This window comes from Orcinus orca, chromosome 1 (genome assembly GCF_937001465.1).
Source record: "Orcinus orca chromosome 1, mOrcOrc1.1, whole genome shotgun sequence".
In the NCBI taxonomy this organism is placed as follows: Eukaryota; Metazoa; Chordata; class Mammalia; order Artiodactyla; family Delphinidae; genus Orcinus; species Orcinus orca.
Genome location: NC_064559.1, coordinates 95,849,410 through 95,863,464, shown reverse-complemented (window position 1 = coordinate 95,863,464; position 14,055 = coordinate 95,849,410). Strand labels below are relative to the sequence as shown.

Sequence of the window (14,055 nt, the reverse complement as noted above, 5' to 3'; positions counted from 1 at the left end):
CAGGGTGGGGAAAGGGGGAGGGGTCGATCTCATAGGTGACAATGGTACCTCAGCGTAGTTTGGATTTGCAGTTTTCTAATCTTGGGTAAATAAGGTTGAGTGACCTCTCCTGTTTCAGAGTCGCCTTTATTTTCTCTCTGTGAAGTAACTCCTTGTTGGGGGTCTTCGGCCCTTTTCTTCCAGGGTTCTCGGTTGGGCTTTATCCTAAGGGCCTGGATCTGCAATTTACACATTCAGGGGACTGGCCCTTTGGAATGGAAGCGGTGAACATTTTCTCCTTTTGGATACCTGGCTTTGGCTTTGCTTGAGGTGGTGATTCCATTGCCTAAAGGTTTCATGGAAAGTTCTTTTTATATCATCATACTTGTCAATTAAAAAAATATATCTTTCAGATTTTGAGTGAAAAGGACTTATAAAATAATTTCTTAAATTAAAAAAAAAAGAAGTACTAGGGATGTAATGCACATGATAAATATAATTAACACTGCTGTATGTTATGAAAGTTGTTAAGAGGGTAAATCCTAAGAGTTCTCAGTACAAGAAAAAAAATATTTTTATTCTTTTTTTCTATTTAATTTTGTACCTGTATTAGATGACAGATGCTCACTAAAATCATTGTGATAATCATTTCAGGATGTATGTGAATCAAATCATTGTGCTGTACACCTTAAACTTATACAGAGCTGTATGTCAACTATATCTCAAAAACACTGGAAGAAAAAAAGAGATAGTTATACTCACAGTTCCCAAGGGGGGGGGGGATGCCATACCACAAGGGTGGGGGGCCCACACAGGGAAGAACCAGGGTCAGTCAGGAGGCAGAGGGAGTGAGGGGAAAACTTACACAAGAGCCTTTATTGTGGTTTCCACAGGAAGGAAGAGGCAAGGCAGCATAAGCAGGTTTAGGATTGGCTAGTTTGAATAATTTCAGCGGGCTCTGGGGCACAGGGGCTGTCCCTAGTTGTCTGGTACCTGACCCTGCGTGATTAGGGCAGGTGGATAGTGGCCCAGAGTGAAAGAGCGTAATAAACAGGTGGCTGAGGGTATGGGCTCTGGATTGGTTCATTTGCACAAGGCAGGAATGCTTACAAACAAGTTGCTACCCCTAGGAATTAGTTAACCCTAAAAGGGGTAGTCCCTCCAGGGCAAGTAAGGCCCCAAGAAGTCAAAGTATCTGAAAATTAAAGGAATGGGCTCTTCTGCAGCCATTTTAAATCTAGCTCCTTAAAATGCTCCACCATCCTTGCTGCCTGGGCTCTGACTGAGCACCAGGACCCCCACTGTGGGGAACATGAATAATATGACAACACAGGGGCTTCCCTGGTGGCGCAGTGGTTAAGAATCCGCCTGCCAATGCAGGGGACACGGGTTCCACCCCTGGTCTGGGAACATCCCACATGCTGCAGAGCACCTAAGCCCGTGCACCACAACTACTGAGCCTGCGCTCTAGGGCCCACATGCCACAACTACTGAAGCCCGCGTAGCTAGATCCCGTGCTCCGCAACAAGGGAAACCACCACAATGAGAAGCCCACGCACCTCAACAAAGACTAGCCCTCCTCTCCACAACTAGAGAAAGCCTGTGCACAGCAATGAAGACCCAACGCAACCAAAAATAAGTAAATAAATAGAAAAATATTTTTTAAAAAAATAGTTCTGACCCAATTCTAGTGGGGGAGGCGGGATTTTTCCCACACTGCCAAGCAATTCTTCAACACTAGCTGGTGTCCTACAATTCAACACAATTCTGATGCTATCTACCAGGAGGTTAATGACTCAGTCTCACCAGACTGCCCCCTCCGCCCCCCTTCAGACACCAGTTGCAAGTCCAGATTGTCACCTGTGCTTCTGACCTACTGGCTATAGATGAGAGGTTCCAATGACCCAGTCCTTGGAGTCAATTAATTTGCTAGAGCAGCTCACAGAACTCAGAGAAACATTTTACTTACTAGATTACCTGTTTATTATGAAAGGATATAACTCAGGAACAGCCAGATAGAAGAAATATATAGGGCAAGTACGGGGAAAGGGCACGGAGTTTCTATGCCTTCTCTGAGCACACCACTCTCCTCGAATCTCTACTTGTTCACCAACCCAGAATCTCTGAACCCTCTCCTATTGGGTTTTTATGGAGGCTTCATCACATAGCCTTGATTGACTAACTCGTTGGCCATTGGTTGATTCACCCTCCAACTCCTCTCCCCTCCCTAAGGGTAAAGGGAGGTGGGACTGAAAGTTCCAACCCTCTAATCACAGAGTTGGTTCTCCAGCCAACCAGCCCCTATCCCTAGGTGGGGTCCAAATTTCACCTCATTCACATAACAAAAGACATCTTTATTGTCCTCATCATTCAGGAACTTCCAAGGGTTTTAGAACTGTGCCAGAAATGGAGGTGAAGACCAAATATATATATATATTTTTTTTATTACAAGTCACAATATCACAGACATATACGCTGCTCTCATCAGCAAATTATTCTTCAAATCTTTTTTTTCCCCAACTCACTCTTCAGATTAAAAATTTCTTGACAGCTCCCCTTTGCCTATAGTTTTTTGGTTTTTGCAGTAAAGTCTAAGCTGAAGCCACGAGGACCTTCAATTACCTTGCTGAAACTCCCTCTTTTCTCCATGACCCTACAACAGGTCCCAGGGGGCATCCAAGGTCAATCCAGGTATACCAGCCACTAAGGGTGGGAGGTCCCAGAGTCAAGCTATATTAGGCAAGTTTACCCAGAGAAGTCAGAAACAACAGCACAAAAGCAGGTTCAGTCGATGAGGCAGGCAGCCGGAAGTCAGAGCTGCAGCAGCATCAGTATTGGGTTTAGGGGTGAGGTAAGGACATAAGCCATATGTTTTAATCAGGATGGGCTCCGTTATATTTCCCTAACAAACAGCTTCCAAACTCAGTGGCTTAGCACAACAGAGGTATATTGCTTGCTAATGCAGTCACCTGCAGGTCCGGGTCACTGCAAAATATTTGTCATCCATGGTGCAGCTCACAGTAATTTCAACATGAGAACTTCTTGGTTGCAGAACCGATGATACATCTGGAGCAACTTTTAAATATATATATATACATATATATTAATTTAAGTCTTTGCCTTTATTTGCATCTTGGGTGGGTTTTTGGGGGGATGTTTGTTTGTTTGTTTGTTTTGGCCACGCCACATGGCTTGCAGAATCTTAGTTCCCCGGCCAGGGATCAAATCCAGGCCCTCGGCAGTTTTAACCACTGGACTGCCAGAGAATTCACAGTATATTTTTAATTATGTTTGGAACAACTATTTCACTATAAATTTTATGACATCTAAATGCAACATCAACAATTCTGATGAATATATAGTATACAAATTGAGCTGAGCTGTATGTGAGTGTTAAATACACACTGGATTTTGAAGACTAAGCAAGAAAAATTTTTTACATTGACTACATATTGAAATAATAATATTTTGGCTACACACACACACATATATTAAAGTTAATTTCACTTTTTTTTTTTTACTTTTTATATAGGGTTAAAAGAAAATTTTAAATTACATATGCAGCTTGCATTATGCTTCTATTGGACAGTGCTGCTGTAAGGTACAAACCTTTCATTTACTAGTTGCAATTAATTAGGGCCTAAATTCTGAAGTTACACATTAACTTGTCAATTTTTGCCTTGTAAAAACACAAATGGGGGCTTCCCTGGTGGTGCAGTGTTTGGGAGTCTGCCTGCCGATGCAGGGGACACAGGTTCGTGCCCCGGTCCGGGAAGATCCCACATGCCGCGTAGTGGCTGGGCCTGTGAGCCATGGCCGCTGAGCCTGCGCGTCTGGAGGCTGTGCTCTGCAACGGGAGAGGCCACAACAGTGAGAGGCCCGAGTACCGCAAAAAAAAAATAATGAAAACACAAATGATTGAAGACTACACCAAAGTTCTATTGCCCAACTTATTTCTAACTTAGTTGATTTATTCCAGAAGGCCCTTCCTGACTACTATATAAATCTCTATCCCACAAATGCTCTTTGTTTTTTGTTTTAATTTAATTAATTAATTTATTTTCGCCTGTGTTGGGTCTTTGTTGCTGCACGAGCTTCCTCTAGTTACAGTGAGCGGGGGCTACTCTTCATTGCGGTGCTCGGGCTTCTCATTGCAGTGGCTTCTCTTGTTGCGGAGCACGGGCTTTAGGCGTACGGGCTTCAGTAGTTGTGGTTCACGGGCTCTAGAGCACCGGCTCAGTAGTGGTAGTGCACGGGCTTAGTTGCTCCAAAGCATGTGGGATCTTCCCGGACCAGGGCTCGAACCCGTGTCCCCTGCATTGGCAGGCAGATTCTTAACCACTGCGCCACCAAGGAAGTCCCTACATTTATTTTCATACTGTTAGAGGTATATCTTCAGGGTAAATTCTTAGATTGAATTTGAATGGGATTGAAACCGAGTTCCCCTAAAACTGAATTCTCCTGCTCAGTTTATGATTAACCTCTCAGTCCAAAACTTTATTCACTTTCTTGTCCCATCCCTGTTCCCCTCAGGATTGAGAAGTATCAAAGAAAAGGAGGAGATTGAAAAATGAGCAGGACCCTGCAGGGAATTCCCAGGTACAAAAAGTACTCCTTGTCCCCTGTTTCTTGTTTGTAGAAAAAGGATTTAGTCCCTTAGGCTTTCTCTGAGTTCCAAAGAGCAGACTCAAACAGTTACTTATTAGGGAAGTGAGGGGATGCAGAAAAAAGGAAAAGCAGTCAAGCAAGAAAAGTGATTATTGCTTAACAATATTTCAGCCACAGAACAGTGTTCTATTTCCTCCTCAAGGGAGTAGATAACAATCTGATGCATATCTTTGAGTTGTTCTGTAGAAACTAGGACACTCCCCCTCCCCCCGTGCCCCCAGGTATAGGATGGTGACTACATGCTGACGACAAGCACATAGACAGACCCCAGACTGGTTGGAACCAGAGGGTTGGTGATTAAGATTCCTGAAACATCAGGAATTCCCTGGCAGGCCAGGAGTTAGGACTCTGTGCTTCCACTGCAGGGGACACAGGTTCGATTCCCTGGTAAGGGAACTAGGATCCTGCAAGCCACATAGAGTGGGGAAAAAAAAAAAAGATTCCTGAAACATCACCCTGTTACCTCACCACCAACCAGTCAGAAGAAATTCCATGAGCTGCAATCCTCACCCCGAATGTTGCCTTTAAAAACCCTTTCCTGAAAGACATCAGGAGTTCGGGTCTTTTGACCACAGGCTGCCCATTCTCCTTGCTTGGTGCCCTGCAATAAATGCTGTACTTTGCTCCACCACAACCTGATATCAGTAGATTGGCTTTGCTGCATGGCAGGTGAGTGGACCCGAGTTTGGTTTGGTAACATGATGGCCAGGTCAAATTTTAAATGTATATGTACTTTTGTTACGATATTGACAAATCGCCCTACCTTTTGGTTTGTGTGGGTGTGTGTCTGTGTGTTTTTAAATATTTATTTATTTATTTGGCTGCGTCAGCTCAGTAGTTGCAGTGCGTGGGTGCCCTGAGGCATGTGGGATCTTAGTTCCCCGATTAGGGATCAAACTGTGTCCCCTGCATTGGAAGGTGGATTCTTAACCACTGGACCACCAGGGAAGTCCCGCCTCCCTTTTGTATTCACACCAACAACATACGAGTGTCTGTTTCCCCCACAGCCTTGATGACCAAGTGTATTATCAAGTGAAGGGGAGAAGAAAATGCCACCCCAAAATATGCCTTTTTGGTATTGAGGAGGAAGAAATTTTCCTCTACCCAACTAGGTTTTTCTGGCTGGTCTAAGAAATAAATTGACATGAGACAGATTAACAGGAGCAAATCAAACAAATTTAATTAATAACACGTATACAGGGCAGAGACACAGGAAAACTGAGTAACTCACCAAAATGGCCAAAGCCCTCACCTTAAATACCATCCTCAGCTAAAGTCAAAAGAGAACGTTTAGGATGGGGGCTGTCGGTTATGGGAAGCTACCGGGAACAGCACAGTAAACAAGGGTGATTGTGATGCAGATTTAAGTCATTGCCTTCTCCATTGCTAAGAGTTTCCAGAGATTTGATCCTCTTCCTGTTCCAAGTACAGAGAAGATACACCCTTACAAATGGAGATTTCCCTCACAAATGTAAATGTTTCTTACAAAAGGGCAACTCCTACTTGGTTTTCAGAGCCCTTCCCATGTCTGCTGTTCCTCAGAAAACAACCAGCTCCAAACAATAAATATGCCAATGAGACATATTTTAAAGCGGCAAATTCTGCTCCCCTACATTGACATAAGGATTATCTTGAGTTGCTTACTTTTTAAAAACAGCAGACACAGGAAAACTCTGAAAACCAAGTAGAATTTCTCTTTGTAAGAGAAATTTGCATGTTGAAGGGAAATCTCCATCTGTAAGGGTGTCTCCCTTTCTGTACCAGGAAGAGGAGCATGACCCAGTCTCTAGAAACCTCTTATCAATGGAGACAGCACAGACTTAAATCTGCATAACAAACCTTACTCTTTTTACTGTGTTTTGCCTGAAAACCTCCCATAACTAGCTCTGCGTCCCCAACACCCCCAACATTTTGTATCTTTAGCTAGAGATAGTATTTAAGGTGAGAGCTTCAGCCATTTTGGCGAGTTTTCCTGGAACTCCACCATGTGTACTGGAGGTATATGTTATTAAACTTCTGTTCTTTCTCCTGTTAATCTTTTTAATGTTGGAGGGAGGGGGATTCCTCAACCAAGAACTTGGAAGGGTAGAGGTAAAGTATTCTTTCCTCCCCCAAGCTTTTTAAGTTTTTCCGGGGCTTCCCTGCTGACGCAGTGGTTAAAAATCCGCCGGCCAGTGCACGGGACACCAGTTCAAGTCCTGGTCCGGGAAGATCCCACATGGTGCAGAGCAGCTAAGCCTGTGCGCCACAACTACTGAGACTGTACTTTAAAGCCCGCGTGCCACAATTACTCAAGCCCGTGCACCTAGAGCCCGTGCTCCACAGCAAGAGAAGCCACCACAGTGAGAAGCCCACGCACTGCAACGAAGACCCAACGCAGCCAATAATAAATAAATAAATAAAACAATAATAAATTTTGCCAATCTGATAAGTGAAGTTAACTTTTTTTTTTTTTTAATTTTTTTTTTTTTTGCGGTACGCGTGCTTGTCACTGTTGTGGCCTCTCCCGTTGCGGAGTACAGGCTCCGGACGCACAGGCTCAGCGGCCACGGCTCATGGGCCCAGCTGCTCCGTGGCATGTGGGATCTTCTCGGACCGGGGCACGAACCCGCGTCCCGTGCATCGACAGGCGTACTCGCAACCACTGCGCCACCAGGGAAGCCCAAGTTAACTTCTTTTAATTCCTCATACTTAACTCTATGTACAGGAAATCATGCCTGTAACATAGCATCACGTTTGGAAGAATAGCCTTGCCAGAAGGGTCTAGCTCCACCTGGTGGTTACATATCTAGTTGCAGGAAAAGTACTGTACCTTTACTTCAGGGATATTTGTGCCTTTGCACATTTGCTTACCTCTTAAATCTCCTGCCCCTTCTTCCCTAATGAAAAAAACTTGTATTCTAACCCCTTTCCTATTGGCTACAGCATGTGCCATACGCCAAACTTTGTGAGTTAAATGACCACTAAAATAATCCACACCCACAGTTTGCTGTTTACATTAACCTGGCTTCACTATGTGAAGGTCTGCATTAACAAGACCTTACTAACCCAGGAAACTCTTGCCCAGGAACAAGACATCCCGACAAAGTGTCCTTAGCGTAAAATGACTCATCAAACAAGAGTAGCTAGGAAACACTTCCCTAGCAAATATTTCCCACCAATCCCAAATTATTTTGCCACAGAGTATGCCTAATCTCAATCAGCAACCCCTGCCTCCCCCCACAGTGAAATACCCCCTGTAAACCAGACTCCAGAATTCCCATCAATACCCTACCTTTGCACCCCCATTCTGAGACTCTACTAAGACTTTATCAGTGGCGTTCTCTATGTTCCTCCAATAAGCAAGAAACTCGGTTTTGCCTTACCAAGAGATTATTTTGTGGTATTTTGGGGGAGCCAGATTTCAATTTAAGAGAGAGAGTAGTACCTTTATCACCAAGTTCCAGACAGGGGAAAGGTAAGGGATTGGCCTTTGTCATGCCAGACATTGGGCGTCACCCTCTTACCAACCTCATTTCACAAGTACACCTGTAGTTTAGTCTTTTGTCCATTAGACTCTTTAAAATATTAGAGGGTGCCTTGGTCCACTTAGGCTGCTATAACAAAATATCATAGACTGGGTAGCTTATGAACAACAGTAATTTATTCCTCACACTTCTAAAGGCTGGAAGTCTGAGATTGTTACTGAGTCCAAGCTCACTCTGCTCACCTCACGACAGGCCAATAAATCAGGAGACGAGGTGCTGAGGCAAGGAATAGTGACTTTATTCGGAAAGCCGCAGACTGAGAAGATGGCGGACTAGTGTCCCCAGAGAACCATCTTATCGGGGTCTGAATGTCAGTTTCTTTTATAGAGCAGAGAGGGAGAGGAGGTGAGGAAGTAAAGTAAAAAGGCCATTAGTTTTGCCTGGCTTGGCCAGCATATGGGAGGGGATGTGTTAGTTTCTTTTCTGCAGCCATTCACAGGTGGGCAGTGTTCCCTGAGGCAGGCCATTATGTATGATTATAATAACAAAAGCAACGAAAAGCAAAGGTTAAAGTCAAAGAAACATATCCAACATGGAGTCAGATTTTGCTCTTGCCTGTTACAAGATCAGGGTGCCAGTGTGGTTGAACGAGGACTCTCTTCCTCATTGCAGACTTTTCCTTGTATCCTGCATGGTGGAAGGGGCCAGGGAGCGCTGTGGAGCCTGTTTTATAAGAGCACGAGTCCCGTTCTTGAAGGCTCCACCCTCATGACTTAAGCATCTGCTAAAGGCCCCACCTCCTAATACCATCACCTTTGGGGGTTTGGCTTTCAGCATATGAATTTGGGTGGAGCACAAACCTTCAGACCATAGCGGAGGGCAACTTTAGACCACCTGGACCTTAGGCTCTTTTCTAATGTTGGAGACTAGAGATTGTCAGCACCTGCTTCCCCCACTAGCCAGCTTCTTTCCCCCCAACCTATTTTCCTTTTATTTCTTCTTTTCTTTTTTTCCTTCTCTCTTCTACATGCCCAAGGCCTAAAGGTGACACTATAAGGCCCTATCTCAGGACTAAACAAGTTTTCAGTGAATAGGAAATTTGACCTGCATCCATAAAAAATGCTTTCTTGAAACTGACTTCAGATCCAGCCCTGGATTCTGCAGGCACCACAGGGAGCCACAGGTAAGAGCCCCAAGTTGTGTCCTCCTGGTATCACTCACATTGAATTCTATGAGAGTGACACCTCTGGCCTGCAATGCCTCCTAACATGACATCTCTTACCCGTGAATTTTCCAAAGAGCCTCTGGAGTTGTGTACCGAGTGACAGTGCTGGGGGGTGGTTTAGGGAAGCTTTCCAATAGCTCTTTTCCATATAGATAAGTATGTTTCTGTAACCTTGGTAGAGGCAGAATAGTGAGTCTTTAGAATTTGGGCTCTTGGAGCCTGTCTGTCTGGGTTGGCATTCTGGCTCTACGACTTACCCCTCTATGACCTTGGGCAAGGCACTAACTTCTTCCTGCCTCAATTCCTCATCTGAAAATAGGGATGATAAGAGTACCTTTCTTTTAGGTGTGAGGATTAAATGAGTTAGTACATTGAAAGGAATAGAACCGTGCCTGGCACTAATGAGCATTCCAGGGCAACTATTACTTTGTAAAGCACTACACAAATACAGCTTCAGCTCCTGCCCTCCAACCAGATTGCTGCGCCCTAGGGGACAGCTTCAGCTAATTCGCCTCTTCTGTGGTTCCTAAATGTGTAGCCCCATGAGGGAAAATATAAGGCTGTTTTTCACCTAAATCTGCTTATCTAGAGCTCTAAAGAATGTTCATGTTTCTCACATCTTTTTTAATCTGGGATGGCTTTACCCAACAATGACATCTCTTTTCAGCCTGGACATCTTTAAGGATTTCGACCTGTGTTTTGTGGAGTACTCCTCTCCAAATATAGACATTGAAGGGTAGCAGAAAATGCCACCCCAAAATATGCCACTTTGGTATATTGATCATTTCGAGCTGAAGGGAATGAGAAGTGGATACAAGAAAAGCCCTCTGCCCTTCCCCTAGTTGCCTAAAAGCAGAACAGAAATTTGTAAAGGTGCCCACCTACCTTCTCTACCAGGAAGGACAGAAGTTAATCACCAGAGACAACTCTAGGCCTTTAGCCCAGAGATGGCACCAGAAGAAATCCACGTAACAAACCTAACCCTTATCTCGCATTAGTTTTTCCCATATACTTACTTTCCTACAATTTGCCAGCCTAGAAAGTCCTTTTCCTTTTGTCTCGTCACTTCTTTAAAAATGTATTTTTCTTTTGTTATGATGCTGTATATGCCCAAGTTCTAACCACTCTTTTGAGTTACTCATCTGAGTTCTCCCTGTGTATGCATGACACACGTTAATAAAGTCTGTTTCTTTGTCTCTCGTTAATCTGTCTTGTCAGTCTAATGATGGGGCCCCAACTGGAGAACCTAGGAGGGTAATGGGAAAAAGATATGTTTTTCTTCCCCTGCAGCATAGACTTCAGGTGTTCTGAGTGCAAACAGAATTGGAAGTCACAAACCTTTTAGGAATGTTGCCAAAACATTGGTGGAAAAGGGTGAGAGAGAGGGGGCTGAGGCTTTAGCTGTCCTTGCTCCTCCTTTATCCCTCTGGCCACACAGCTCTTGCCAGGCTCCTTTCACAGCAGGATAAAGGGACCTCATTCTCAGCACTCAGCCTTTCCTATATGGGTTGATGTCTCCCTGAGGAAGGTTTCAATGTGTTCCTTATTGGCCACCTCAACACCTTAAACCGTGAGCTGGTCTCAGGGGTAGGAAGAGCAGCTCTGAAAATCCAGGAGCCCAGCCCACTTGGAAGGACTCAGCACACCAGAGGGAGGGAATGAGGCCACTTCGTTCTCTTCTCGGCCCTGTACCCTGTTCCACTGTCTCCACTGCCTATACACCAAGAACAAAATGCACGTTTAAAAATTCAGGGCCCGGGGTCCTCTGTCCCCGAGCTCCATTCAGCTTATTTTCATTTGGATTCCACACAAAAAAACAAGAGGTAATAGTGCTGGTGACAGGGCTTCCCTGGTGGCGCAGTGGTTGAGAGTCCGCCTGCCGATGCAGGGGACACGGGTTCGTGCCCCGGTCCAGGAGGATCCCACATGCCGTGGAGCGGCTGGGCCCGTGAGCCATGGCCGCTGAGCCTGCGCGTCCGGAGCCTGTGCTCCACAACGGGAGAGGCCACAACAGTGAGAGGCCCGCGTAGCACGAAAAATAATAATAATAATGCTGGTGACAGCCAAACATAGCAGCTCCTCAGTTATCTTGACTTATTTAGATCTGGGGACGCGATACTCATTCATTCACCATTTATCGATTGGCATGATGTGCCAGGCACTGGGCACGTACCCTGACAAGCTCCCTGCCCTCAAGGAAGTTGGTGACATCAAACAAGGAGCTATAAATAATAATTTATTACTGAAAATGACTGTAGTATTATTTCCACATAGTTTAAGAACCAACTAGAAACAGAAACTGGATTTAAGTGCTGTTCTAAAATACTGGGGGTGAGTCTCCCTGCTAGTTAAAACACCCTCCTCCCACATCACTTCTCATTGACATATTGGTTTTCCATTCACTCCTTTCTCTCCTGCATGCTCCAATGATTTAGCTCTTATTCTTGTCCAGCTGCTCCCACTCACTCTGTTGTCTGAGTTTCTTTCTCCCCAGGGACGTTACAGACCCGGGCCAAAGAAATCTTAAAGTCTGCATTCAAAACCAAGTGAGGGGGGACTTCCCTGGTGACGCAGTGGTTAAGAATCTGCCTGCCAATGCAGGGGACACGGGTTCGAGCCCTGGTCCGGGAAGATCCCACATGCCGCAGAGCAACTAAGCCCGTGCGCCACAACTACTGAGCCTGCGCTCTAGAGCTCGTGTGCCACAACTACTGGAGCCCATGCTCTGCAACAAGAGAAGCCACCGCAGTGAGAAGCCCGCACACTGCGACAAAGAGTAGCCCCAGCTCGCTGCAACTAGACAAAGCCCGCGCAGCAACGAAGACCCAACACGGCCATAAATAAATAATTTTTTTTAAGGGGGTTAGTTGCTTTCTTTTAACTTCAACTATGAATAAAATACCAACGGCCCTATCACTACGTGAAAAAGTGGTCTCGAATTTATGTGGAAGGGAAAGTAGACTATGGTGAATACATGGATAAAAATAATGTGAGGTGACAAGCAACAACGGTTATAACTGATAACATATTTCTGAGTAACCAGACAAAAGAGAAGGCATAGAGTGGATGATTCTTCTCTGGCCATTGTTTGGTACAGACTCATTTCCAAATGGTGTATAGTCTTTACAAAAGATCTGTTACTCGTGTCACAACATGTGAAAATCGTGAAATTCACATCTCAGTGTCGACAAATGGAGTTTTAGTTGAACACAGCCACACTCATTCATTGTCTACGGATGCTTCCTTGCTACAACTGCAAAGTTGTGTAGAGACTGTGTGGCTCACAAAACCTAAAAAGTTATCCTGTAGAGGCAATTTTGAGCCGCTGGGCAGATACCATGAGCCAAGCTCACCCTCCCTATTTGAAAAAAAATTTATGGGGAATTCCCTGGTGGTCCAGTGCTCAGGGCTCTGTGCTTCCACTGTAGGGGGCAGGGGTTCGATCCCTGGTAGGAGAACTAAGATCCTGCAAGCCGCACTGCACGGCCAAAAAAAAAAGAAAAAAAAATTATAGAAAAGAAGTTGTCATTGAAATTAAACTGTGGCAGACATGTACGAGGATTACTGTGGAGATCTGATCCCTTTATGAGTCCTGTGGTAGATGAATGTGTGGAGATGGTAACTAGCGGGCAACAGAAAAATACCAGAATGGTGGTAATACGAATAGTATCATCATGTTAGAAGACTTCCAGCATTTATAACCAAAGGCTGTGTTCACCAGAGGAATCAATGGCTTCTGCACATCTCCCATCCAGAGCAACTGTTTTCCTGATATAAAAATCGGGTTGTGTATATTTTCTTATCAAACTTTCTTTTTAAAAACACCTTCGTGTTGAGGTCTATCCTGACGGGGCTTTTTCTGTAAACCTACACCGTTGGAAACGCCTCATAGAGTAATGGTGTGGTTTCCTTTACTCATAGAACTACCTGTTAGATCTGTGGGAAAGAACTACAAGACAGAGCTTCCAAGTAAACTATGAAAAACCTAACAAACGTTTTTAATCTTAGGTATTGGCGTATCCCAATGGTCTGTACTATTCTAGGGTGTGATGGCTTAGGAGTGAATATGATTTGAACCTAATACATTTTTAGAGGACGTCAAATTCAGAACGAGGCAGATCCATCTCCTGACTCTAAACATGGTCCTAAAGTAAATCGCTTGAGGAAATTGGATCCCAAAGATTACAGGTGGGGAATTTTGAAGTGTGTCCATATTCCACGGGAGATCAAAGAAGCCTAACAAAAAGAACTGTGGGCTGACTCATATGACAACTTCTTTTTGAAAGGGCTATTTTATCGTGAAGATTATGAGTTTGGAGGAACTAAGGTGATTGGCAGTGGAAAGAATCAGACCATGTGAAATTCCTTAAAAATTTATTGACAAATAACTTTGTCTATGTTACACATAATTTTTTTTAAAAAACCTTTTAAAAAATAAATAAAAAATAAAAACACCTTAGTAGGGGACTTCCCTGGTGGTGCAGTGGTTAAGAATCCGCCTGCCAATGCAGGGGACACGGGTTCAAGCCCTGGCCCGGGAAGATCCCAAATGCCATGGAGCAACAAAGCCCGTGTGCCACAACTACTGAGCCTGTGCTCTAGAACCCACGAGCCACAACTACTGAGCCTGTGCACCACAACTCCTGAAGCCCGCGTGCCTAGAGCCCATGCTCCGCAAGAAGGCACTGCAATGAGAAGCCCACACACCGCAACGAA

General features: G+C 44.6%; 1 non-coding gene and 1 pseudogene across 1 annotated transcript; both read left to right on the top strand.

Annotated features, from left to right (window-relative positions):
- Positions 1-11,488: 11,488 nt before the first annotated feature.
- On the top strand, positions 11,489-13,824 carry LOC117198326 (small nuclear ribonucleoprotein G-like; annotated as a pseudogene).
- On the top strand, positions 13,171-13,301 carry LOC117198332 (small nucleolar RNA SNORA18). The gene has a single exon (XR_004479445.1). It is a non-coding gene; the product is annotated as a small nucleolar RNA SNORA18 (small nucleolar RNA).
- Positions 13,825-14,055: the final 231 nt, after the last annotated feature.